This window comes from Struthio camelus, chromosome 9, assembly GCF_040807025.1.
Source record: "Struthio camelus isolate bStrCam1 chromosome 9, bStrCam1.hap1, whole genome shotgun sequence".
Taxonomy (NCBI): domain Eukaryota; kingdom Metazoa; phylum Chordata; class Aves; order Struthioniformes; family Struthionidae; genus Struthio; species Struthio camelus.
Genome location: NC_090950.1, coordinates 7,349,975 through 7,374,649, shown reverse-complemented (window position 1 = coordinate 7,374,649; position 24,675 = coordinate 7,349,975). Strand labels below are relative to the sequence as shown.

The following is a 24,675-nucleotide window of genomic DNA, read 5'->3' as shown; positions in this document are numbered from 1 at the left end:
GCAGCCAGCAGGGTTACGCTGCGCTGCCGTCCAGCAGGCTGGGCAGCTGCAAAGCGCGGTCCAGCTTACATCGAGGCACCTTTGCAACGGGGAGCACGGGGCAGCGCTGCAGGAAGCCGATGTGAGCGAAGCGCTGAACCGCCTTCATGTTTGCCTCTACGCGCAGCCTCGCCATGAGCAGCCAGCCCTGCCAGGCCCAGCAGGGAACAGCGTGGGTTAGGCTGTGGCACCCCGCTCCCAGAGAGCCGGTGAGCTTCACCCTCCGCGGCCCCTCTCTGAGCCACCTGCTGCGTCCCCGTACGCCTCTGGTGCGTGTTGATGCAAGGGGGGGACAGACACAGCGGGGTTTTTTCCCCACGGTACAAAGACTCCATACAACACTTACTGCAACATCCTTTTTAAGCTATACTTGCTCCCGATTTTTTTCCTCACTTGCAGCATGAAAGGCAACAGTGAAACAAGACGCTGGCGTTGGGCAAGGCAAAGAAAAGGGAGGCTTTGAGCTAGCTGCAGTAGCGACAAAGTCAGATTGGGCCAGACGCGTACACTGTACTGCCAGGGACTTTGCAAACGCTCCCTTTTCTCCAGCAAACAAAGGTGGTAAAGTCTAGCCCTGGAGAAACTGCTCCTTCAGGGTCCAACCCCAAAGCGGGGAGGCGAGTCCAGCTTCTGCAGCAAGAGCCCACGTTTCCAAGAGGATGCCAGCCCATGCTCCCCGAATCAGAGAAAACACATTAGATCCATATTATCTCCTGGCAAGAGAAGCAGATTAAAGGGACGAGGATCCCACTAGGGAATTCCTCCTGCCCGAGAAACGGACACCAGACTCGATTCTGCAGTCTGTGCTCCATGTCTTCTACAGTGCAGCACTGCATAATTAAACGGACAATGTTCACAGCAGAGGAGTGCACAAAGCAATAAACATTTTCTCTGGGCGATTAACCACCAAAGCAAAGTTGAGGTGTTTGAGAGCCACCAAGCTGTTTATTGTGTGTGTGTGTGTATCCCAATGCCACGAACATTACTCCTCTTTTATGACAAACAGAGAGGAAGAAACAATAAACCACAATACAAGCAAAAGATTATATTGCATTGCCTCATGAATTTCTCTTTCTGGTATTTCATTCTGTCTCAATAAAGGCAGAATAAATATTTTGAAGAGGGCTCTGAATGTCTGAAATTTGAGAAGGCACACAGCCTTAAAATTGCTGCTCAGGAGAGACGACCGTTACTTTTCACAGCCAACGTTCTCAGGCTGATTTCAAATTTTTCTCTTTGTTTTCTCTTTTTCAAAGAAGAAATATACCAACGAAATACAAGAAGATTATAAGGCCAAAACAACCCCTAAACAAAACAAAAAACCCTCAATCGAGTGAGGTAACTATGCTACAACTCTAAAAGACCCCATAGCCAGCGGCAGTGTAGCTTCTCTGTAGGGGCATTCAATTTCAGAAAGCCTTAGCCAACATTTCGTGGGAATGGTAAAATCATTCCCCAGATGTCTCTTCTAGAGCTCCCAAAGAGTTAGTGATCATTTGCCACAATCTAGTTATGCTGTAGAAATGTTAAGAGTGAAATCCTGAAGCCTAAAAAAGATAGGCTCACACGAATATATGATCATAAAGCTCTCAATGCTGTAGAAGAGAACGGCTCACAGCCCAGCTGGCTCTTTGCTTTCCTTTGCTCCAGCATGGCCACGGCTTCCCAGGGAACGCAGCCTCCTGCAGCCGCAGCGACTTGGGATTCGTAGACAAAGCCGCCCTGTCCCCCGGGCACGGAGCCACGTGCCGGCTCCTGGGGGAAGGCAGAGGCCCACCGGTACAGCTCAGGGGCTGCTCTTTGGTCACGTATTTTCCAAGCCTCGCCAGCAGGCAACCGGGGGCTCGGGCCAGGGTCCAGCTTCTCTCAAACTCCCTTTTGAATCCAGATTCACCTTTGAGCAGCACGACCATCGAAATATTTCATATAGCCCTTGTCATTCCCTCCTCTCCCTGTTGCACTTCATCTGCAAAGAGCAAACAAGTCTCCGGCCTAGTATGAAGCGTGAGACAGCTCAGAGCTCCAGCAAAGGTAAGGAGACACGTACCGGCCAACAGTGACGGGCAGCTCCTCCAGAAGGGCACCAAGACCCACCGTCTCCCTACGCCTTCCCTCTGGCCCAGCTGCCATGTGGGACCCAGCCCGGAAAGCTCTCCCACTATGAAGAACATCACACGCCATGATACAAGATCGTTCCTGGTGCACATGCAGCAACCTGGCCACACAAATGCCAAGGGAGGACGCTGCTCATCCTGCTCCTCCTCATCCCAAGCTCATGCTGCTAACTGCTCCCTCCGCTGTGCCAAAACAACAATTTTGGGGCTCATTCTGCAAGCCCTGGTCTGCAGATGCCCTCCACAACTACAAGGCTCCAGAAGTAATGTAGGGTAGGGGCAGGAATAAACGGCTGGAGGAAACGCGCAACTGTCTTGGAGATGAGGTGCGAGAACATCCATCTGACCATGCCCTGAGAATTTTTGTGTCATTTAATTTCAGTGAAATTAAGATTTCTATTTTAATACAGCGAGGTTTTGGAATAGCTGCTTTTTAACATTTAATACTTAACATAATAATGTAACGAATGAAAAGGAACAGTTTAAATCAAGTCCTATCACTAAGGTGAAGGATAATAGTTCTCAAGTTGAGAGAGGTTAAATTCAATTTACTCATGAGGAAAAAATGACAGAAAGTTTGATCAAGAACAGTCTACTTAATGAGGTGGCTGTAGCTAATTCATTAGCAAAAATGAAGTCAGCAATAAGGACTCCACGCTATTCAGTGTGAGCACTTACTGCTGTTCCCTGCAAGGACTTCTGCTAGGTGGCCTCTTCTAAAAGGTCTCGAGAAACCAAGACCAGTGCAGAAGTACACATTCCCCTACAGTTTTATATGCTTTATAACATGGGTCTCTCCCCTAACGCAATAGGCTACTGTGAAGATAACACCAATGATTTATCCATGCAGTGATTTGATTTTAGCAGCATATGCCCATGGTTTGGAGAAGTGTGGACCTTCTGCCTGGGCTGATGGGCTCTGGAGTTGCTGGGCTGAAGCTCACCTGAGCACCCCACTCCTTCGCTGGGGAAGATCTAAGTGAAGTTTCAGTACTTTATTAAATTGCTTTACACCAACTTTATGAAACAAAAGCCCAAACTCACTCCACTAAAAGAACTAAAATATCCCAGAGCTACAGAAAAATAAGTTTATTTGGAAGTAATAATCTTTCTCTTTCACTTGCTCCTACAAATTACATGACTACAAGCTCTGCAACTGTTTGGTTTGCAATTGCACATTAATCTTTGCTAGAAAGCACAGTCTTTAGGCAACAAGCTTGGGTTTAATTAAGAAATTTCCAACTCTGAACAATTTTACTACTCCTTCCTAGATTAGGCAATAACATATGAAGTTTATATAATTTTATGTGAAACATTTTTTTCTTTGTGACAGCTCTCGTGAAGGACAACTTCCTCCACGCAATTGTCCTTTCCTACAGTTGTACGTTTGTTAGTGCTCTACTTGAACTGATTTCTACCCTTAAAGGTAAGACAGAAAAGGCTGGATTTGATCAGAGTGGGAAGAGGGAGAAGAAAATAGACATATCTGTCAGTGCTTGAGGCATTATTTCAATTGTATTTAATTCAGTAGTTTTTATTCTATGCTTTCTAATTCACGGAGGGCCATTTCTGACTCTAGTCACAGACCATTAAAGAGAAGCTTTGCCAGGTGTCTGTAGGCTTGAAATCGTTATTTAGAGGTTCTAACAGAACGAAGAAATCCTCAAGCACAGACTGAGGGGTACAATCTAAAACCCACTCAAGGCAGCTGAGACACACTCGCAGGCTTTGAACCACACCCTGGGATCTGCTACCCTAACTGGAGAAAGACTTTCTTTCAAGGAGAAGAAAGCTATTTCGGGCATTGTTTCCATGGCTGTTCTACATCTTCCTGCCAGGAGAAAGGAAGTTTAAATTGTTTTCAACACTAATTCAACCAATTTCCTACTCTAACAATAGACAAGAGCTCCCCCATCACTGTGCAAAGATGCCTGCAAGCATCCCTGATTCAAAGGGCCCAGGAGACGGAGCCTTGCCTCGCAGGAAGCCCCTCTCTGCAAGAAGACCTCTCCATCTCCCAGCTAGCGATCAGCGCCGCTCCTGCCGCCCTCCGTCACCAAATGCCCCCTTGACAGGACACCGCGCACACCTAACGACTATCCCCGAATACTTGGATACTGAGTAGCTACCTGCCTGAAGGTAAAAGAGTCAAATAAACACAAGCTGCTCAGTCGCACGCGGACGGGGAGAGGTAGACCAGGGAAGAAGAGACCCTGAGTCCTCCCAGGGACTCCCTGTCACACACGGTGCCACGAACTTCTCAAAAAACAGCAAGATATCAATGACCAGAATTGGTCTCAAAAAATTTATCAGATCCACGTGCTCAGAGAGAAGATGGAAAGGATGTCTGCTTCTAGCAGCTTTACCTAATTGTATTTATTTCAGACAGATCTGCTGCACAGCAGCACGTGAAATGCAGTACTTCTGTCATCACTTACCCAGCCCGATAGCTGGCAACTAGCACAGCTAATCCGGGTGCAACTTTCACTTAGTGCAGGCTTCAGCACAGCGACCCTCTCAATTCAGTGTCCTCACAGGGAGCTCCGTGTTTGCTTTTGAAAACCTGAAAAAACAATTGTTTAATAACTAATCAGAGAAAACAGGCAAGCTTAAATTCTGGAACTAATGAAAAATCAGAGGAAAACGTTTTAAAGGCAATGAAGTTTAGGAAAGCTCAGCTGATTTCTACACCAACAGGGAAGGAAGTCTGACACAAGAAACCAGATCCAGCACGGTTCTGTTAGAGCTTGAGACAACTGTTTTAGCACCTTTGTAATCCTATAGGAACAGCTCTCAAAATAAGCGGCGAGCCAAGCAAATAGAATATTTACAGACCAGGGGGATCATTTAAATTGCCTTTCCGTGAAATAACACCATGATCCCAATTCTCGGAGGAGCGCAACCTATCCGGCTTACAGAGGAGAGCCACAGGAACAACTCAAGGACTGGGAAAACTTATTCAACTTATGAAAGAGCATGAGCCATGAGCTGCTGACAGACCACAGCTATTTATGCAGGCAGCAAACTGGAGCGCAGAGGGCTTTCTAGCTATGAAAAATACAGCAGTTAGAGAGCGAAGCCTTTTCATTTCTTTTCTCAGGCTAGAAATAGAGCACAGATGTTTTTAACAGTAATTGCCCAACAGTAATGAAGGACTAGAGCAGACAATCACTCACTAGAAATTTTTAAAACTAAGATTGGATGTCTCTTTCCTAGGAGACTTTGCAGGCAAGAAACAATTCAGAGCAGTTCCATGGGCTGAGCCGCGAACGTGATGGTCACAGGGGTCCCTCTTCCCTGCACCCCACTTCCCTGGGTACCAACCTGCAAGGAAGGGAAGGAGGTTGCTACAAAACATCTACGCGAGTTCCCTTAGGGCCCACAAGGAACCTGGCCTGTGGGCTCCTCTGGACCGCTCTGGCACAAGCTCCAGCAGAGCCTCAGTAAGCTCCCGGGTCTTTGCTCACCTGCACTACGTGCTCCCGGGCACTGATGTTCCCATGGGCAAGCCCTTTCCAGGGGGTGGCACCCCGGCAGTGCAGCAGAATCATGCAGTGGCTTCCCGCAAGCTTTGACAGGACCACCTCAGCTCACCCCTGCTTTTGGCACGCCTTTTGCAACATCCAAGCAAAAAGTCTCTATTTTGGGGTGACTCTGCAGTTGGACTGGCCAAAGACACGCCAAGGAAACACAGGCTCTCTTCTGCTGTACGTGGAGACGCAGCAGCATGCAAACGTGAGCGGGCTAGGAGATGGAGGCAAATCCAAAATACAACAAGGATGAACTTCTGAACATCGCGTTTCCTGGCCAGAAGCCACCAGGGTTTGGACTCTGCTCTTACGCAGGTTCTTTGTCCCTGAAGGCCGGCATTTCCTTTCAGAGAATGATAATAAAGAAAGAAAGTAGCAAAACGGGCACCGTGATCACTGCTGAGAAATGACTTTTCTGGTTAGGAAATGAGGAAATGGGTTTTACTTGATTGGAATAAAATGCAGTTTTGAGGGCACTGAGTTTGCTTTTACTGAGTCAACACAGGGCATAACAGTACACAGGTTTTACCTGGAGGAAAAAAAAAATCACTATTTTTCAGGCCTGGGCTGCAGAAGAGTCCAGGACTCACCCTTCCCTTTCAATTTTCCATTTCTTTTCTGGGCTGCTGTGGGCAAAGCCCCTATAACCTCGAGTGGCATGGCTACATTTATATTTAAATAGGAATGGTTCAGGTGACTCTGAAGAGACAAACTGTACCCGTTCACGGCGCCTAATGACAGTGTTAATTTGTATAGTTTCTGATGTGCAGCCCTGATTAGATCTTGGATAATAAAGACCCTTGAAATAACTTGTCAATGCAAGTTTTCAAAGGAGCCTTCTGGGAATACTTGAGAATGGAAGCAACTTTCCCTAGGAGAATTATGCCATGGTTGAGTGGCACTTCCTGGGGTTGCTGCCAATTATGGACTTTTCCTCTTTACCTCCTTGGAATAGCAAATATCACTGTTCTCACTGCTTGCCTTCCCCTTCAGCCTTCTCTTTTCCCTTGTCCTCCTCCCTCCCATAAAGCTAAGAGCTACAAAACAGAAGACAAAGGCAACAAGGTTTATAACATTTTTTAAGGCATGCACAAAAACAGCATCTCCAGAGAAACGCCTGTTACAGTCACACCTGCAGTCTAATAACTGTCATCCTCAAGAGAGGCATGTGCTGCAACTGAACAGCACTGAAACGCCAGCGCTACTCCACTGTTTCTAACATATGTTTCCCTTCTGTAAACCAACATATCAAAATCGTAAGCGTTGAGAGCAAGACTTAACTTCCAAATTAATTTTCCTTTAAAGCAGGACTAGAAAGTCATATTTTTGTCTTTCAGATATTTTTGGAAGCTTTGATCCCAACAGTGAAAGAGTTCAGCTGGGAAAACTCCTTCCTTTTTCTTTTGTGTGGCTTTTTTTTTTTTTGGCCTTGGGTGTTAAACTGTTATTGCACTACATTACTTCAGCTTCCTATTCCTTGCCTATATCCTTGAAAATTTAGCAACAGCAGTACCTTGCTCAGATGCGAACTAAGGAGGAAAGAAAAAGGCTCAAAACTGTGAACGATGCCATTATACAAATCCTGAGAAAACACCCAGAAAAAGTTTACTTTAACATGTTCCCTTCATGTGTTTTTTCTGCTTGAAACATAGCAGGAATAAATAGTAGTAATAATGGAAACGATGCATAGGAAGCGTTTCTCTACTGGTGACTTAGCTCTCCTCCTACACAGCAGAGTCCTTACAGCAAAGAGCAATCCAGAATAAGTTGAGCCACTTTAAAGGATGAAACACTTCTTCACAAACAAAAACTGAGCAGTTAAGTTTTCTCCCCAGCTTTTGTCTCTCTTTGTTGCCTGACTTAATTAGTCTGGTCTCTAAGGCCAACGAGCCCAGGTCAGGTCATAGCTTCTGCTGGAAAAAAAGCCCTATGACAAGTTCAGAGGAAAAGTTCCCCCAGGCTCGTTCTCCCACATGGTTCTTCTGAGACGAGACCCGTTCTGCAAGTCTAGCTTTCCCCGTCGTGCCGTTCAAGCTGACGGTCTCACCCACTCCCTCACCCAACTGCCCCCTTCTTCATCTTGCTAGAAGCTGGTGATGCTTTTAGGGACTACATACAAAAATTTTGAGCATCACTCCCAGCCTGCCAAGAGGAGATGCCCTACACATCCCCAGCGCGGCGCTCGAGGACTTCCCTCCAGGGTGGGTCGGGCGTGCTGCTGGCTGGCGCTCAGCTTCTCGCCCCGGCAGGGCTCATGTCCTCCTCCAGGCTGCCCATCAGGCAGCTCTTTGATGCCAGCAGGAGTATTTCTACACATCAGGCTCTTCAGACGGTGCCAGTCATTCAGCGACTGTCATTCTCACCCTTGGCTGCTGAAAGCAGCTTTCCCAGCTACGCGCCGCAAGACCAGTTACTTCCCTTAATAGGAAAGCTGATCCAAAAAAGGTGCTGAATGACAGAAAGCAACATGAACTTACAGTTCAATCATCCAGCAGATGTAGAAAGAAAGGTATCAGACCCCTGGCTTTTGCTGATGCTCCAAGTCCCACTTGCATTGAAACCACTCCCTACAAAAGGCTCAGAATGGCCTCTCTCAATAGCGCGAAACTATGTTTTGCTTAGGAAAACAAATATAGCATGGGCAGCACGAGAAGGACATACGCCTTAAGCTCCCACAATACCTGCTGCGTGGTGCAGGAGGCAGGAAGAAATCGCAAAGTGAGTCTTCAGGGAGGCGAGGAGGCACACCTCCACACGCCGACGCCCCTAACCGCACCTCGGAAGCGATCAGCAGCCAGACCTCTCCCGTGGACCCTTGCAGAAGGGGCTCCCCAAACCCCCAGCCTCCAGATTTCCTCCACGGTCCAACAGAAGCATCTCCCACCCGCTGGGGTAGCAACAGTTTCCCCTCTCTGTGCTGCAGGCTTGCTCACTCGCACAAGGCGCCTGCAACACGTTACCAAAAGTCCCTTTAACTTGTGTTTTATAATGCACACGTAAGATTTCTGCAGACTTTAGAAAGCCTTTGGCATAGAGGATAAAACTGTCTTCCAGAAGCTGCCATACCATTTTGGGCTCTCTCTTTGGGGGACACCACTGTGAGATGCTATAAGGAAATGATGCACCACAGTAATTCACAGCAGCAAAGTGAGTGAACCACAACAACTGGACAGGTTCCTCAGCAAGGTACCTGTCCCCCGCTAAGGGGGCGGGCAACGTGCCACTACGCAGCACACGGAAACACTAACGCAAAACCTGAAAGACCCTGACTTTGCAAACAGTATCTGACACCGCATATGAGCAGAAACCAAGGGAAAGCCCTCCAGCGCACCGGAAATCACCTGAACCATGAGAATCGGCTCGTCGTGAGACCAACAAGCAAGGCTCCTAGGCTCGACACGGCAGCAGCGCAGCAAGGACCACTATCCCCAGCGCACCTTCAGGAAAGCGACGGATACGGTTTCGGTAGAACCAGCAGCAAGAATTGCCACCCAGCTGCCGTGAACGGCCCCAGAGGCCGCTCTGCCCGCGCTGCTGGTCCTGCGGCAGAGCCCCGCCGCTTACGGCCAACCCCCCCGTTCCAGCACTCCCGCTCCAGGGAGGAGCCTGTCCCCATCCAGGCACTGGCACCCACCACCTCGCCGCCTCTTCTCTTCCCCGGCTCCCAGGCCCCCACGAGCTGGAAGCGCTGCCCGAAGGAGCGCTCCCGGGCTGCCGTGCGCAGACCCCAGCTGTGCGACCATGGCTCAGGACGTCCTACAGAGACGGGAGGGAATTTCTAATGCGTTTTTCCTTCCCTTGTCAGGAAAAGGTGTTTCCTTGAAAGTAAGTTTTTTGCAATATGAAGTCAGCTTCAGCTCTTTGGGCTTAAAAGCGTCATTTGGAGAAAAAGATGTTAAAAGTTGTTGAAATACTCTTTGGTGTTTTCTCTTTCTCGCACTCTTTTTTTTTTTTTTTTTAAATATGTACGCACTGTTTGGAGAGAGGTGTCTAGGTGGACCTTTGCCGCCCTCCAGTCCTGGCTGCATTTCCTCACGCCGTACTGCTGAACTGACTCAGCACACGTGTACAGGTCACACCACCGCAGTAGCCTGACTCAGGACAGTTTTCCTAAAATAGTAGCCGTTTCAGTGGCCCCCCTGTAGCCCTAGCGACGAGCGCTGTGCCCAGCCGCGGGGATGCGCGTGGGTTGGGAGCTGAGCCCGTAGGTCTAAACCCAGCTTGCAGGGCTCCTGGGCACCAGGAAAGGTTGCAGAATCCAAACACCCTGTGGTTCCTTAGGGATTGGGGGCCCCTGTCAAGTGCGCCGCCCAAAATGAAGACACACTTTTTGTGCCTTTGCCAGCATGGCCCTGTCAGCTCCTCAGCTCCCTGACAAGCAGCTGGGCTAGAGCAACATCTTCCCTCCATCCTTCCAGCCTTACTCAAACTGCCATTTTTAAGTGCTGTGCACACAGGAGAATTGGACTTCTTGACCTCAAGCCTTCACCTGACCTCTGGCTGAATATAAAATCTCACAGGCTAACTACAGTCTCCCATGTCCTACACCATGCAACAGCTGTCTGTCTGGTTTGCAGCAGAGAAACTCGCACAAAGGCAGCGCCTATAAACCCATTTAATACAAGAGTAGCGGCAAACGGGCTTTTAACTCACACCAGCAAATGGAGTAAATCCAGAATGTTAAAAGCACAAACGCACTACTAACGAGAGTAAGAGGGACAGCAGCACAAGTTCTGGGACAGTAGCCAGCAAGATCAGGAGAGGAAGTAAAAACACCTCCTCCTGCATCCTTCGGGCTCATCTGTCACGAGAAGCCATCAAGTTAAAAGTACAGGCCTTGAGGAGAGGGCAGGGATGAGGCCTGGGAGGAGCCTCTCCTTAGGGAAGCTCCTTCCCTGTCGCATGCCAACCACAGCGAGGCTCGGCTGCTGACATCTAAACCCTTCAAGGGAGCCCGACCCGTAAGGTGGTTTTACAAAAGAGCTTTCCTGCAGGAGAGGGCAAGACCTACATCGCCTGGTCTGTAAGGGATTGCTCTCCTTCAGCCAGCAGCGATAGCGCAGGGCAGGGCAAGGGCCCCGCGCTCGGCGGCGAGCTGCAGCGAGCCTCGCTCGCAGTCCGCCAGGGAAGGCGGGAGCCCCGTCCCGCTCGGCAGCCCCGGCAAAGGCACGGCACGTCCGCGAGCACAGACGGAACTGGCTGGAACGCGTCACAGGGAAAAGCTTTCTACGGGAAAATACAGTTTAGAGAAAAATAAACTATTCTGCAGGAGTATGTCAATGTTGATCCTATGCTCACCAAGAAAGTGTCAAAATATATCAGTTTGACGGTCTCTGGTTGCTTTCATAAAATGGAAGCATTATGTTTAGACCTGTATTATTTCTGTAAAATTTTAGACTGATAATGTTGAACAATCAAATGAAATGTCTCTGCATTTGTGAACAGAATTTTGGCAGAATTTTTGTTTTATGGAAAAAATTATTATTGACTTTTCTTTCCAAGGAGGCAAAATCCTTCCTGCAGGCTGACTGCCACAGCAAGAAACGATTAAGAAATCTTTGTGCGTTATGGTTAAAAACGGCACCTGATAACAGAGGTCAAAATACTTTCCTACCTACTACTCACTTCCAAGGCCAGGAAACTGGAAACATTCCAGGTAGTGCATTTCTGATAATCACAGGAGGTATTTTTAGGTCTGTCTTCATTAAGAGAACCATTTAATGGGTGTTGCAACGGCATTACACACAGTTAAATATCCCAGTGCCTCCTCCAAAGCCTTTCTTCCTGTAACAGGGGTGGTGTTTCTTTTCCTCTCAGACGGCTAAGACACGCCAGCCTGTCCGTCACGTACGTCTGAGCTAAAACAGAGCGCTAACCTGCTCGCAGCACAGGGAAAGGAGGGGAGGGCAGCACTTGGCTCTGCAGAGGAGCAAAAGGGCTATGTCTACGTTAGCGCTTCACTTTGAGTCAGGGGAGCGCTCCTGAAGCAAACCTCAGGCGTCCCCGCTCGCTCAGCTTTGGTTTGCACTGCACCACCATCTTGGGCTGCGCAAAGTGGAGGACTGCAGGACAGCAGACTAAGTGCAGACTAAGCTGCACAACTGCAGGTGTGCCCTTATCGTGCTCCAGCCTCCCGCGAGAGTTGGGGCCATAAAAGCGACCCGAGAAAATCTGCAGGAGCTCCCTCTACCTCAAAACCACGTGCAACAGGGATGGCTGGGCCTCGATCCCAGCTCCGCAGATCCACTCCTCCTGCAGCACGCTACTCACTAAAACACAGCCAAGGAGCAGAGGTCGGGGGGTCCCTTAGGGCATCGCTGACATAATTGTGCTTTCTGAGAAGAGCAGCAGGGAGGGAGCACCTGAAAGATGCAGAAGGAACTTTATGACTCGGGAGACAGCAAAATAACTACTGGCTTCAACACTGTCATCCAGAGAAAACGCTAAGGAGCTGGCTTTGCCTCTGAGTCTACAAGCCAACATGACAGGTTCACTTTGGGAAGGACAACGCAGACAAAACCCACTGGTTTAGCACATAAGACAGAGTGTTGTCAGGTTCCCAAGGAAGAAGGAAAAAAATACACGGTTTCAGGCTATAACCGGACAAAAATGTCGTTAGGAAGAGATTTCTTCTTAGAATTAAAATGTTGCGTTCAGACTGCTCAGTATTTCCTGAACGGATGCCTCAAGACGGGCTGTCGGGAATCATATTCCCCCCCGCCCTTCCCATTTCATTTTCTCCAACCATATAATTAAACGCTGAAGACCGTTCCTCTTGGCTTTGCACGCGTCGTCAGAAAGAAACGCTCTCTTTTATCTGCTCTCTATGGCACAAGCAAAAGCTTTCTCTCCGAGTCCACAATTTCACATTCAACAGACTGTCTCTATAAAGATGCACAGTGGTCCTTCAAAAAATAGCTTTTGTCGTTCCCCAGTTAACTACAGTTCTAGAACTGGAACGAGTAACTTGACTACCACAGCTCCCCTCCCGGTGGCATTTGGCACTGCCTGGCCTTACATGAATTTTGCTTTCTCTGCTGTTTCCCACGCCTGTTGAGAAGAACGTGCAGTCTTTACTCACTGGGAGTGCATCTAGCATCTTGCAATCTATTATTTAAAAGCAGCATTATTTTTTCACATTTAAGTTGAATAGCCTGCATAATCTGAAGTTGCTACACCGTTTTAGGGTGTCAGCTGCCATTGTGCATTACGTTAACGTTACTTTAAATTGTCGGTTACCTTTGAAATCTGCAAAATATATCTTTCTAAACTTTTGGTTTCCTTACAAATTATTTGACCGCCACAGGCACGGGGTACAGGCCACCCCTTGCTCCATGCAGACTCGTCAAGGGACGATCCTGAGAAGCTCAAGGCTGCTTCTAGCTGGTGGCATTAATGTTATTATTTTGGCCTTGCACGGCTCTGTCTACTTTACAGATTGCACCCAGGTGGCAGATTTCTCATGGCAGAAACCCATTTATCTGGACAGCTACAGCACTAACAGAAATGACAACGTGAATAAATAGTTCTTTGAGAAGGGAGATAACAAGCCTAGGGGCTAGTAACCTAGAAGCCCCCTGCCTTGCTCTGGAGCCCGGTCTCGGGATGGGTATTGGAGGTGACTGTTCTGCCAGCGCTGCACTGAAGAGCTGGGTGTTTCCTTAGCCCCTCTCTCACAGGCTCTCCTAGGATGTTCCTGCTTATATGGAAACGGAGAAGTGTGGCTGCTGGGCTTGATGTCTCAAGTGCCTCCTTCTGGGTCCAGAAGCGGGTGGGTGTATCGCTGCTCGTACTCGCAGGTACTCACCCTGCGAGAGGCTGGGGACGACGGTGCCGTGGAAGAGGCCCCGGAGCGGCCGACGGCTGCCCTCCCTGCCTACGTGGGGCACGGGCACTCGCACTGCGCAACGCAGGAAGGGAGAAAAAGCAAAACCCTGTACCTGGGAGAAGCGGGGGACTACGTTTTTGTTTCTGTATCACTGCTTTGTTAAATGAAAGCTGTCGAAGGCTGTCTTAGAAATCAGCCACAAGCCAGACATAAAGATAACACCTAACCTCCTTGTGGACGAGGCGCTGATGAGAATCGGGGCTCAGCTACTGCCCCCAGCATTTGCTTGTGCCACAGGAGGAGGAAGCCTGGGACTTGAACAACGAGAACTTTTTACTGAAACTTTTGATGGAAAATAGACTTATTTGGATTATAAACTGTGTTATAACTACATAACCTTTCACCACTTTTGTTGCCAAAAACTAGGCAGGAAGAGAGAGAAAGGAGAACTCAAGTTTCACGCTTTGGATTTTCTGTGAAAATTTAAATATTTTTTTTACAGGCAGACACCAGAAGAAGAAATGTTGTTAAAAGCTGTCGCCATTTTGAAGCCAATTTATTAATGGATGCTTAATTAGATAGAAACAAACCATCCCAAAGGATCTAAGGAGTCAAACGTACATTAGAAGGAATCTTGCATAAACCTGAAGAAAGAAGGGAGCTGCCAAAGGAGTGACTGCAGATTTAATTCCTACCAGCCTCGCTGCTGACCCTTCCAGACCAAAGAGAGACTTAGTAAAACCTAGGATGATGAGTCTAATTGGTTTTTATGCACATGAGCTGGCTAGGCTCTGCCCAGAGGTTATTAATGAATAATTTGACCTGCTGAAAGTCCAAATGAGAGTCTGTTGCTTAACCTCGTGGCCACAGTAATTGTAATTAAGTGGTAGCTGGGGAGAGATTCTGTTAGCAGAACCTTCCTGCTAACCCAAAGCAGAAACTTAATGTTTAAACAGATGATTAAATTTGTCATAACTTGCCTATCTTGCATTCTGAGTGGCAATTTTATCCAGCGCTCAGGACATTCTGCCAGCATGTTTATGCCAATCGTTCGCATTGCGCAATTGCTGTGCTCACCAGTGACCTGCCCTATTTTACTCTTTACGTTATGGAGACTCTAGCCAAGACAAGGGCCACAGGCTGCAAGATGCTGTACAAATTCACAGGTCTGACAAACGTCCCGTTTAAAAGCTCAAGGCGGCAGTGGGTAGAAGCGACTGCCTCTACCATGCAGAACAGATCTACTAAAACGGACCTCACCTGGCTCTGGAGCAAGCAGCCAGCTAACTACATGCCCCAGGCTGCCGGCTTTGATCACCGCTTTCTGGCTGGTGCCGGTGAGTCACGGGCAGGCAGGAGGAGTCCCAGCCAGTACTTGCAGTTACTGCTAAAGGAAACACAAATCTATTTTAGAACACAACAGTCAACACAAACACAAACGCTAGCCCTAGTAGCGTTCCTTTGTTTATTTGCCTTTCGAAAGTGTTTCCTTTGGTCCACACGACTTTCAGAGTTTGCCACCGAGTGTTTCTCAGCTGTGTGACTGCTCCTTTTAAGGACAGGTTTCTTTCTACCTGCCAAATTCAGCTCCTTGCCTGGCCTGGCACCAGAAATTACCAAACTCCATTCCCTCCAAGTGGCCTGGCAGGATGACCTCCCGGATCTTCAGTCGCTTAACCGCAGCTCGTCGGATCCAGCTTAGCGTTAAGCGTCACACTAGATCGCATCTATGTGGAATCACCCTGCCATGTTTAGACACCTTGCTGTCCAGGGCTGGGGGGCTGCTCTTTGTCTGGGGTTTGATTGCCTTTCTCAAAGTTTAAAATATGATTCAGAGCTAAGCCTAGAAGGGCTAATGCATCCTGCTTGGAGCTAGGTCTGCAAGGGAGAAGAATTGCTTGGTGTAAGTTTAGGGTTAGCGCAGCACACTAGCTTTTAGGGGTCAGCAGGTGATGTACGCAACGTAAGCACTCTCTTAGAATTAGAATTAAAATCCTGGGTCACAGGGGCTGGTGAGCTAGGAGAAGAAACGTGGGAGTTTCGCTCAGAAACGATATGCTCAGGGGCTGCCTCTAGCAGCTGCCAGTTTTAGGGGCGCCAGTTTCACAGATGGCACAGTGTGTCCCACTCCTAAAACAAATGAGCATGAATCCCGTACGGTTTTGGCCAGACAGACCAAATTCAAGTAATGACTTAGATCCCACTTTACGCAGTAGGATTCTTCAAAAATAATGCAGTTATCCATTTTTGTGTCTTCAATAATGCGGATAAAACCACATCCCAAAACACAGATCACTCATCGTGGTCATGTATGAAGGCAATTATCCAGGCTGGCAAAGTTACACGGGTATAAACCAAGAGAAGACAACAAAGAGTCTGGCACAGAATCAGTTTAAATGCACCCCATGAGCCCCCCTATTAACTCAGTATATTGTATATATGTATAAACTGGACCTAGGTTGCATATCCTACAGCTACGCATTATGACAGAGCTAGAGATGTCCACTTTCGTGCACATTCACAACACCGTGCCGCTGAAGTGTCCACGGGCACGGTTCACAAAAGCTGAAGGTAAGCAAAATGAGAAATCAAGTCACTCTGTAAAGTTTCTCTTAAGAAAAAAAAAAAGGCAAACAAAACAAAACACCCTAAATCAGCTGGGGTAAAAAAAGGAAAGGACTGTCATTTCAGAAAAAGATGATGAGAAAGGAAAACTCACAAGAGTTGTAAGATTTCATTAATAAAGAATGATCCAAGCATTTCTGTTGAACAACTGGAAAAGAAAATTTCACGTACAAAAGTACATCTTTTCCCTTCAGCTCTGAGTCCTTGGGGTCCACTTTTCAAGCTTCCAGGCAGACAATGACAGCTAGACTTTCTGCAAGGAAAGCCGAGTCTCCTGTGATCCTACGGTTCTGTGAATGGGGACTTTAAAGAAAAAGGGAACAAAACCGCAAACAAAGTGATGATATCATCCAACATGCAGGCGGCATGGAAGCAAAGCAGCAACACGTAAGAGCTGCGCGAGAGAGAGACAGAGAGGGAAAGCAGACGGAGAGCACCTTTGAATTTGCTAGGAGGGGAATATGGAATTTGTTTCTCTTTTCAGATTCGAGAAAGATGACCAGTTTTGCCCTCAACTCCACATTGCCACTTTCCCCCAAGCCATGTAAACTGACTATACGCGTGAGGAGCCCGGCTCAGCAGCTACTTCTAGGGTAGCTTTCACCAAATAAGTTCTTTCCTTCCCCGATTTCCATCCCCGTCAGCTCTCCTTTACCCGTCGCTGACTCCTCAGAGTTAACCTGCTGCCTGGTGTTAAGTCACGCTGGTTATGGCTGTTGCGTGTGCGGCACTCTCAGTAACTGTGTCCTGTGCTAGTTTTCCAAGGAGGAAGAGCAAAATCTCACAGCAGGCATCAGCAATTTAAAGCCCGTTCTTCATCTAGACACCTAGAGCCAACGTACACAGTAAGAAATCTCAGGAAAGCAAGGTGACCCAAATCCTCACCATCCAGCAGACAGCTGCTTCTGCCCGCACAGCTAGCAACATTGTTGTGACAAGCGGTTTTTGGAGACAAGCAGTCTAAAGAAAAAAGGTTAGTCTCTACATAGCTAGCATTTTGATCCTGGAGCTCTCCATAGCTTTTTACTTCCCGTGAGGTTCAAAGAATAAGCTATTAACATCAAGAAGTGCCCAAACTGGCCCCAGCTATTACGTCCGGACGCAGTTACAATAAAGTTTCCTAACAGGCCAGCTCTCCCTGTTGCTTTTGGTGGTGCTAAAGCAGATTTACTAGCCATGACTTGCCTTAGTAGGAATTTGGAGCATCTTCAGGTCTTCCTATGAAGGACCTAGGGACCGGGCACTCGCGCAGCCAGCTCATAACGTACCTTACCAACGAGCCAGAGGACTGAGAGCAATGCACTATATATACTGCAGCAGCCCTATTTCAACGCCCTGCATTATGCCGTTCCCTGCAGTTCAAGGTCTGCATTTCCACCAAGGTTCAGCCTGGGCTTGCCCTCGTCCCACATGGTACCAACAGCCTTTCCCCTCGCATGCAGGCCCCCACCTGGTCGCCACAGCTGCACCCAACGCTGCTCCCCTCTCCATCACCTCCTGCTTTCGGCAGCCCTCAGACTTGACCTATCCCAAGACATTTTTCAGCCTTTCCTTCAGTTGGAAAGCAACACAGTTCTCCAGCATCTCCAACGCTTCCAGATACGGATCCTTACGCAGGGATTTTTTTATTTCCTTTTTTGAGGGAAAGATGCATACATCGTATTTTGCTGAGATTATTTTCATTACAGTATTTCTTCATGAATTTATCTTTCATTATGGGGAGTAGCTCTCCCAGCCCTTATTATGTGCTGTAACTTTTTATCTTGTTCCAATATATTGCCTCTCATCTCCCCACCTCCTTGCCTCTTCAATATTTTCCTCCTCCCCCCTTCTTTCCTATTCTCTCTTTCCCTTTCTTACCATCTCAGTCCCCCAAGCTGCACTCCCAGTCTCAAGCAGAAGGGTATGATCTCTTGGTTTCCTGTTTCCCTATTAGTTATGCTAGTGGTGAATCATCCTAATTGCGACGAAGAACATACCCCCATCATTTGTAAATTTGGTTTACAAATCTGATTGAGTGATAGGAATAAATATTACACAAAATGAGTATGTGGAAATTAGCTAGCCACTAAACACAACGCTAAAGGCTGTTCATACAGATAGAGAATATCCGGTAGGAAACCACAGGGTAAACACCCCAGTGTACTGTTTAATAATGTCAGCCATGGTTTACGACCAAAGCGTAATTTGTTTTTACAGATAACTATGAAAATTGTCTGCTATTTCTGCAAATGCAGATATGAATGTCGCAACAGATCTGTATGATACTTACTTTAACAAACTGCAATCATAACAAATAAGAGATATAATTGCTATATGCAAATGAGCTTTTCTTATAATCACAAGTAAGTTTTGAATACGAGGGAAAGCTTTCTCATACACCAACTAAGTAAACAAATCTCAGAGAAGGGATACTTTGAATGATAAACAGCCAGATATGTTGGATATAAACTTGTGAAAGCCCCCAGCAAGTTGAAGGTGGTGGCCCAGGTGGTTCAGAGCCAGGCGTCTCACATCCCACTAAGCAACCTCCTCCGTTCGCTCGCTGGTAAAGTGGCAAAAACGCCATGCCCTCTTTCTTACAGGGATATTGTTAATTAATTCTTAATTAAGTTTGCGAAATTCAAATATCCTTGATCGAAAGACATAGTAAAAAGGGAAATTCTTGTTTGTAGAGTCAGAACTCTTGCCCTGGGAAAATCTTTGGGTGTGTTTTCTCATTAACGCTAACAGAAATTAACAGCTTAATGCAAGCCAAGCTGAAAATAAGATACTCTGCATTTGCATCTTAACTACATTAGCTTCATTACTTATTTAGAATCACTAATACATGCAGGAAGATGAGTCTGAGTACGTTGAGCTATAGTCAAAGACTAGATCCAGGAAGCAACACCTGCATTTCATTCCGGTCCAAGACTGCAATTCTGAGAGCCTTCGCTGCACCTTGGGGTATGTCTGGGTACGTGCAAGACCCTCGCTTCCCCCAGACGCTAAAGGGTCCTGCTTTGGTCATGTCCGATCGCCCATTCAGTCTCGAAAAGCCAAGGAGACCAGCACCCGGCCGCTGACCTGCCTGACACACAGGTGGCACCTCTTGCCTCACGCCCATGAAGCTCGCTCCAGTGGGGAGTGCCTCGCTCTCACGCACAGCCACGTAAAAAGCAGTGGCACAAGCTACTGTCTTCCAAAACACAACTGGAAGGAGAGAAGACGGGGTACGGGGAACTTCCCATCCCAAATCCCAGTGGAGCGTCCTAATGCTAGGCTACAGAGTCGGCTCCTGTCTTGGCCCTTGCTCTCGCCCAAAGAGCGCGTAATGGCTCTGTGTAAAAGAGCTGCCAGAGAGAACCGAAACGGCCTCATCCCAGGACATCATACAGCCCTATGCTCCTTTCAAGCCCTCTGTGATGACGTGAGGGCAGATGATAAGCAGAGGCCTTTGCCAGACCCACACGTGGGTGACCATATCAACAGCTGAAGGAGCTGAGGCGATCAGTCCCAACGGGGAACCACTGTATTTTCTTCTATAGGGTCAGAACCACAGCTCAACAGCGAGCGTCAGGTTACCTGGCCCATACTACTTGTGCCAGCCTGGGCTCTCTATTCATATTTGGTACATGGAGTCAGTCTTATCTTTGTCAGCTACATTTCCTTTTGCCCCACGGTCAATACATCATCCTGCAAAGATATTGGACTCCAGTGCTCCTGCTAACCTCTGCTAATAGCCTCGCTATTGCCAACTGCTGGACGCTCTCCTCAGGCGCGGCAGATACAAATTTAATTTCTTCCTTCACAGGCAGGAGGAGGATTTGAACCTGGGCCTTCCAAGTGGGATCATTTTACCCAGTGAGGTGGAAGAGGAAAACAGCACCTCCTCCCACTGTGCTTTGAGTGGCTGTTGCATCCTCAGCAGTAGAAAAGTGGGCACCTAGAGGAATTACTGCTGCAAACTTACACATTGGAGGTAGTGGTACATCCAGGCCTGGAGGGGCAGCTCAGGAAAGCTAAACTTGCCCTTACTTTACTTAATAAAGAGCTTTCAAAGATCACAGCATAAAAAAACCATTCTAAATCCCCTCCATGAAAGTCGGGGGCATCTTGCCTACCCTCACGCTCGAGGCAGGGACCATTGCTCCTCCTCAGGCAAGGAGGAGATGTCAGTATTGGCTTCCAAGACCTCCTCACAAAACCTAGCATCTTCCTGCCCCTAGCCTCTGCCTAGCTCTTGCATCACAGCAATCAAACATAACTAAACCAATGAGCTGGTTTAGCTGGTCTATCTCTAAATTTAAGCATGCCTGTTTCCCCTACACCGAGATGTGGCTTGGGTACGATATTGCAGTGATTACTAAGAAAACTATGAAGTTTACGTGAATGCTGTGCTGATGCTTAGAAGAGATTAACAATCTCAACAGAAGCCTCCCGACCATTAGAGCTTTCATTGCACAAATCATACGCTGTTAAGAGTTATTTAGTAAAAACACTCTAGCAAGATTAGATCATCAACCACTGACAGAGGCTTTTTTTCCCCCTTCTTAAATAGAGTAGTTCACAATATATTTTTTTGGTTGAGGTATTATCTGCAATGTATTTTGTACTCTATTTTAGTGCTAAAGGCAGAAATTATGAGCAACAGGAATCAGGGGAATTTAGAATAATTCGCGTGCTCTTGCTTAATAACTTCTGGAGGTTTTCAAGGGTTAATATCCTCTGTATTTTCAATTATAATGATGACAAAAAACCACCTTAAACACAGACCGGCATATATATTGTACTAAGGAATAATGCTAAGGAATAATACTACCTTTTTTTTTTGTTTTTTTTTTGTTTTTTTTTTTTAAAAGACAGTGCTTTACTACACCAACTTACGTCTTTCCCCTTAATCTGTCCTAAAAGATGTCATCTGTTTTTATGAAGATGATAATCACCTGGTTTTTGCAGACTAAGACAGATACCGACAGCTGCGAAAAGAATTGCTTGCGTAGCCTCAACGCAGGTATTTGTTTGTCACAAAGAAAATATAGACAGAGCAAGATGTATATAAAACCGTGCAAGTAACAGATACACCATGTCAAGCACAAACTTTTAATGAACAGTTCTTTGAAATCCCTTTGCATCGTGCTGGCCACCACAGTTCACTCGAGGCTGAACCTGGCTGCTGTAAGCTCATGTGGTTTCCCTGACGCGGAGGGGACACCACCAGCCATTTCTGCAGCAGATCCGTCCCAGGCTCTGCCGTGCTTTGGGAGACCTCTGTGGGCTCTTGCAAAGCAGTAAGAGCCCTCTCACCCCCTCTTTTCAGTGTCTTCCTGAACCTTGGATTGGGTATAAAGACACGATGTGCAGGATGATACACTTGTTTCCTGCCTCCCTGAAAAAGCAAAGCTGGTAGGTGGTGAGTAAACATGGGGCTCCTTTCCCATAAGTCAGCCCCAGGGAAGGAGCCTCTGGTGACTTCTGCTCTCAGCCAGCTCCATATGAGTGATACCTCTTACACCGTGTGAGGTACAGCTACAGTAGGGATGAGGGGCTGCAAGGCATCTCCTCCATCACACAGCACAGGAACCATTTTGAACAGTATTAACAATGGGAGGAGGACTGTAACTCCCTTGGCTTCCTCGCTCCTCCATAAACCCACGCTGCAGTACTTGCAGCTTCGCAGAGCATCCAGCCCCCTTTTTGCAGGGCTGCAGCGCCCAGGGAAGAGTTCCCGTGGCACCCGCACATGCCAGGCTGGACCTCCTTCAGCAAGCACTTCCGCATGACCTACAGACACAGTTTCTTGATATCCTGCTACCGGGATTTGTTCTTTCCCTCCCAAACAGCTGCTGGATCTGAGCTGAGTGAGAGATCACCCGCGAGCACGCTGAACTCCCAGTGACTCCCTCTTCCCTCGCGCTGAAGTCAAGCTCTGCAGTTCTGCCCAGACTGTTTTGGGAAGCATTTTCGCTTGTAAGCCCGGTCATGAGTTCACCTCCCACAGCAGGACTGAGGCTCCTTCCCTGTGATGACACTGCACTGAAACGCCGAACAAATTTTCAGGTGGCGTTTTCAAACCCTTTTGTCCATCCTCGATACCCAAAAAGATGGAAAGCACAAGCTGGGGAGAAGATGCACAACATATGAAAACTACCTTCCACGAAACTGAATTGACTTACACCACTTGAAAATTTGTCTCTTTGTTTTTGAGGAGTACAAGCCTTGGCAGCAGCCAGGTAAGCCTTCTTCCTCTCTGTTAAATAAGCCGTAACTCTATTTGCAAAATTACTACTGCTCTTTTGTTTGCATCATCCTTTGTCTAAAATTTGCTTATCTGCTTCCACAAACTGGTGTGGTATGAGCATGCAAGGTAGTAGGTTCAAAACAAATATTCCCTGCTACACTAAATCTGAAGAAGATTTCTCTCAGCACTTTTTCTTAAACCATCTTTGTTGCACTAAACCTAGAATTGGTCTTCGGGAATATTTGGAGAGAAGAAGAAATTTACTGTAAAAGACTGTGGGGGTTAAAAGATCATTATTTCTACTAAGCCACTCCGTTTCCACTGCATATCACAAGCAATAATAAAGTAAACAAAGAAATACCCAAAGGGCGGGCTACATAAATAGGAAGGCAGTTAGCATTTTTGCAGGAATTCACTTTGCCTAGCTATAGCTCCATCCTCTGTGTTAAAACAACCATCCCTGCTGCATAACAATCGCTCCAAGGCCGAGGATTAGTTACCTGCCTGCAGCCAGCCAGGGAACTCTAAATCACACGAGCTATTTTGGAGAGATCTCTTTCCTTACAATCTGCTTAACGACTAAGCCCCTTTCCAAAACAGCATCTGTGACTAAGAGCGGTGCTTGGCTTATTTCCGCACAATGTCAGCCACCAAACGCAGCTGAACTTTCCAAACGGAGAGCTGTCAAGGCTGGGGAGGGCGGGAGGACACAGCGGGTAGAAACCTTTGCGCCACTGAACGGGCACGAGCGCAGACTTCCTGGGGCAGGGAAGGCGGCCAAGGACATCTGGAGCTGCCGCGGCACCCTCCTCGTGCCATACGCGCTCCCTGCTGCGAGAGGAGAGCCCCGCCAGCGCCTTTCCCTGTCCTTCCCATCACCTTCACCAGTGCTGGGCCCCTCTTCAGGCCCCCTGGCTGCAGCTAACCCCTGCGCAGCAGCTCCCCAGGAAACCTGACGGATCTTCTCTTGGCCGAGCCTGGCACCCCAAGCACGGCGTTGAACCCTGAGCCGGCGCCCACCAGCCTCTGCTGCAGCCAAAGGAGCGGGACACGTGGCAGTGAGCGCCCAAGGGTCGCGCAGCCAGGGGCTTCCTTGGTATTAGCTGCATGTACAGGTGCTATCAGACAACTCTGAGGGCCCGGGGAGAAACACGGCACGCACAAAAGAAGGGAAAGAGCAGCATTGCGGCCCGCTCCTGGAGAGAGTGGAGCAGGGGTGCTTAAACGAGAAGTGCTAATTGCCGGGCAGATGGTGGGGGCCTGTGGGAGCACAGAGGCTGCTGCAAAAATACCTCAGCGCGCCTCTCTCTGCTGGGAGCAGGGGGAACAAAACACAGAACAGTTAGAGATGCATGTCTGCCATCGGCAAACTTCCTGGAGAAAACCACCGAAGATGCAAACCAGAAGAAAAGTCCAGTAGCAGCAACCAGCCCGTAGTGACAGGGCAGGCGCAAGGGCAGGCTGCAAGGTCGAGGGCAGGACTGGCGAGGTACAAGGCTGGGCGCAGGCAGCCTAACGCAGGGCAGCACCCGGCACAAGGGCCTGAGCCCCTGGCATCCCCTCACCAGGGCAACTCCAAACACGTGGCCAAACGCGGGTACGTCTCAGGAGGACAACACAGACCACGCAAGCTGGTGGCAGCCAGCGAAACCACCAAGAAGCATTTCCATCCTGAATGGGAAAAGAAGCCATCTCCTTCCCTTCCCCTCCTCCTCTGGGAGCCGGGCTTCCAAGAGAGAGGCTTGCACTGGTGACTCCAAGAGAGATGACTAGAAAGTGAGTTTTACCCGGATAAACCTTTCTGGGTATTCTCTGCTTCACAGAAAACAGCTGCCGGCGAGAAGGAACAACTTGCTGGTGGAGCTGCAGCGGGCTCCGCAGCCGCCAAAAGGCGAGCCCGGCTGGTCCCCAAGCCCTTTGGCAGCCCCTGAAGGCACAAGCTGCAAGCAGTATTTTGGCTAAGGAGTCAGTGTAGCTTGCTCCCGCCCCATTCTCTCCAGCTAGCGCTCCAAACCTCCACGCTGCTATTGCAAAGCAAAAAGGCCCTGCGCCCCAGTTGCCCCCAGCGGCAGGTCCCCTTCGCCGGAAGGGGGAGAGCGGCTGACCGGCTGTCACCGAAAGAGCTGGTAACGAGAAACACGTCCGTTCCTCGCTCGTATTCAGTCACATCTCACATGAGGGCTCTCCTTAGAGTTTGTAAAGCGTTTGAAATACATCTTCTAAAAAAAGATTAGCTGTTGTAAGTCCCACAGGTTGCTCATAACCTCAGCAGATAACCATCTGTAACACCTTCCTGATCTTCTCATAACCACCCAT

The 24,675-nt window shown here is 48.1% G+C and overlaps 1 protein-coding gene across 1 annotated transcript in view; it reads right to left on the bottom strand.

Annotated features, from left to right (window-relative positions):
• Positions 1 to 24,675, bottom strand: part of FAM168B (family with sequence similarity 168 member B) — a 226,235-nt gene that overhangs the window by 148,118 nt on the left and 53,442 nt on the right. The window contains exon 2 of the mRNA XM_068953630.1: positions 4,592 to 4,716. The gene's annotated coding sequence lies outside the window, so the exon portion shown is untranslated. The remainder of the gene's footprint in view (positions 1 to 4,591; positions 4,717 to 24,675) is intronic.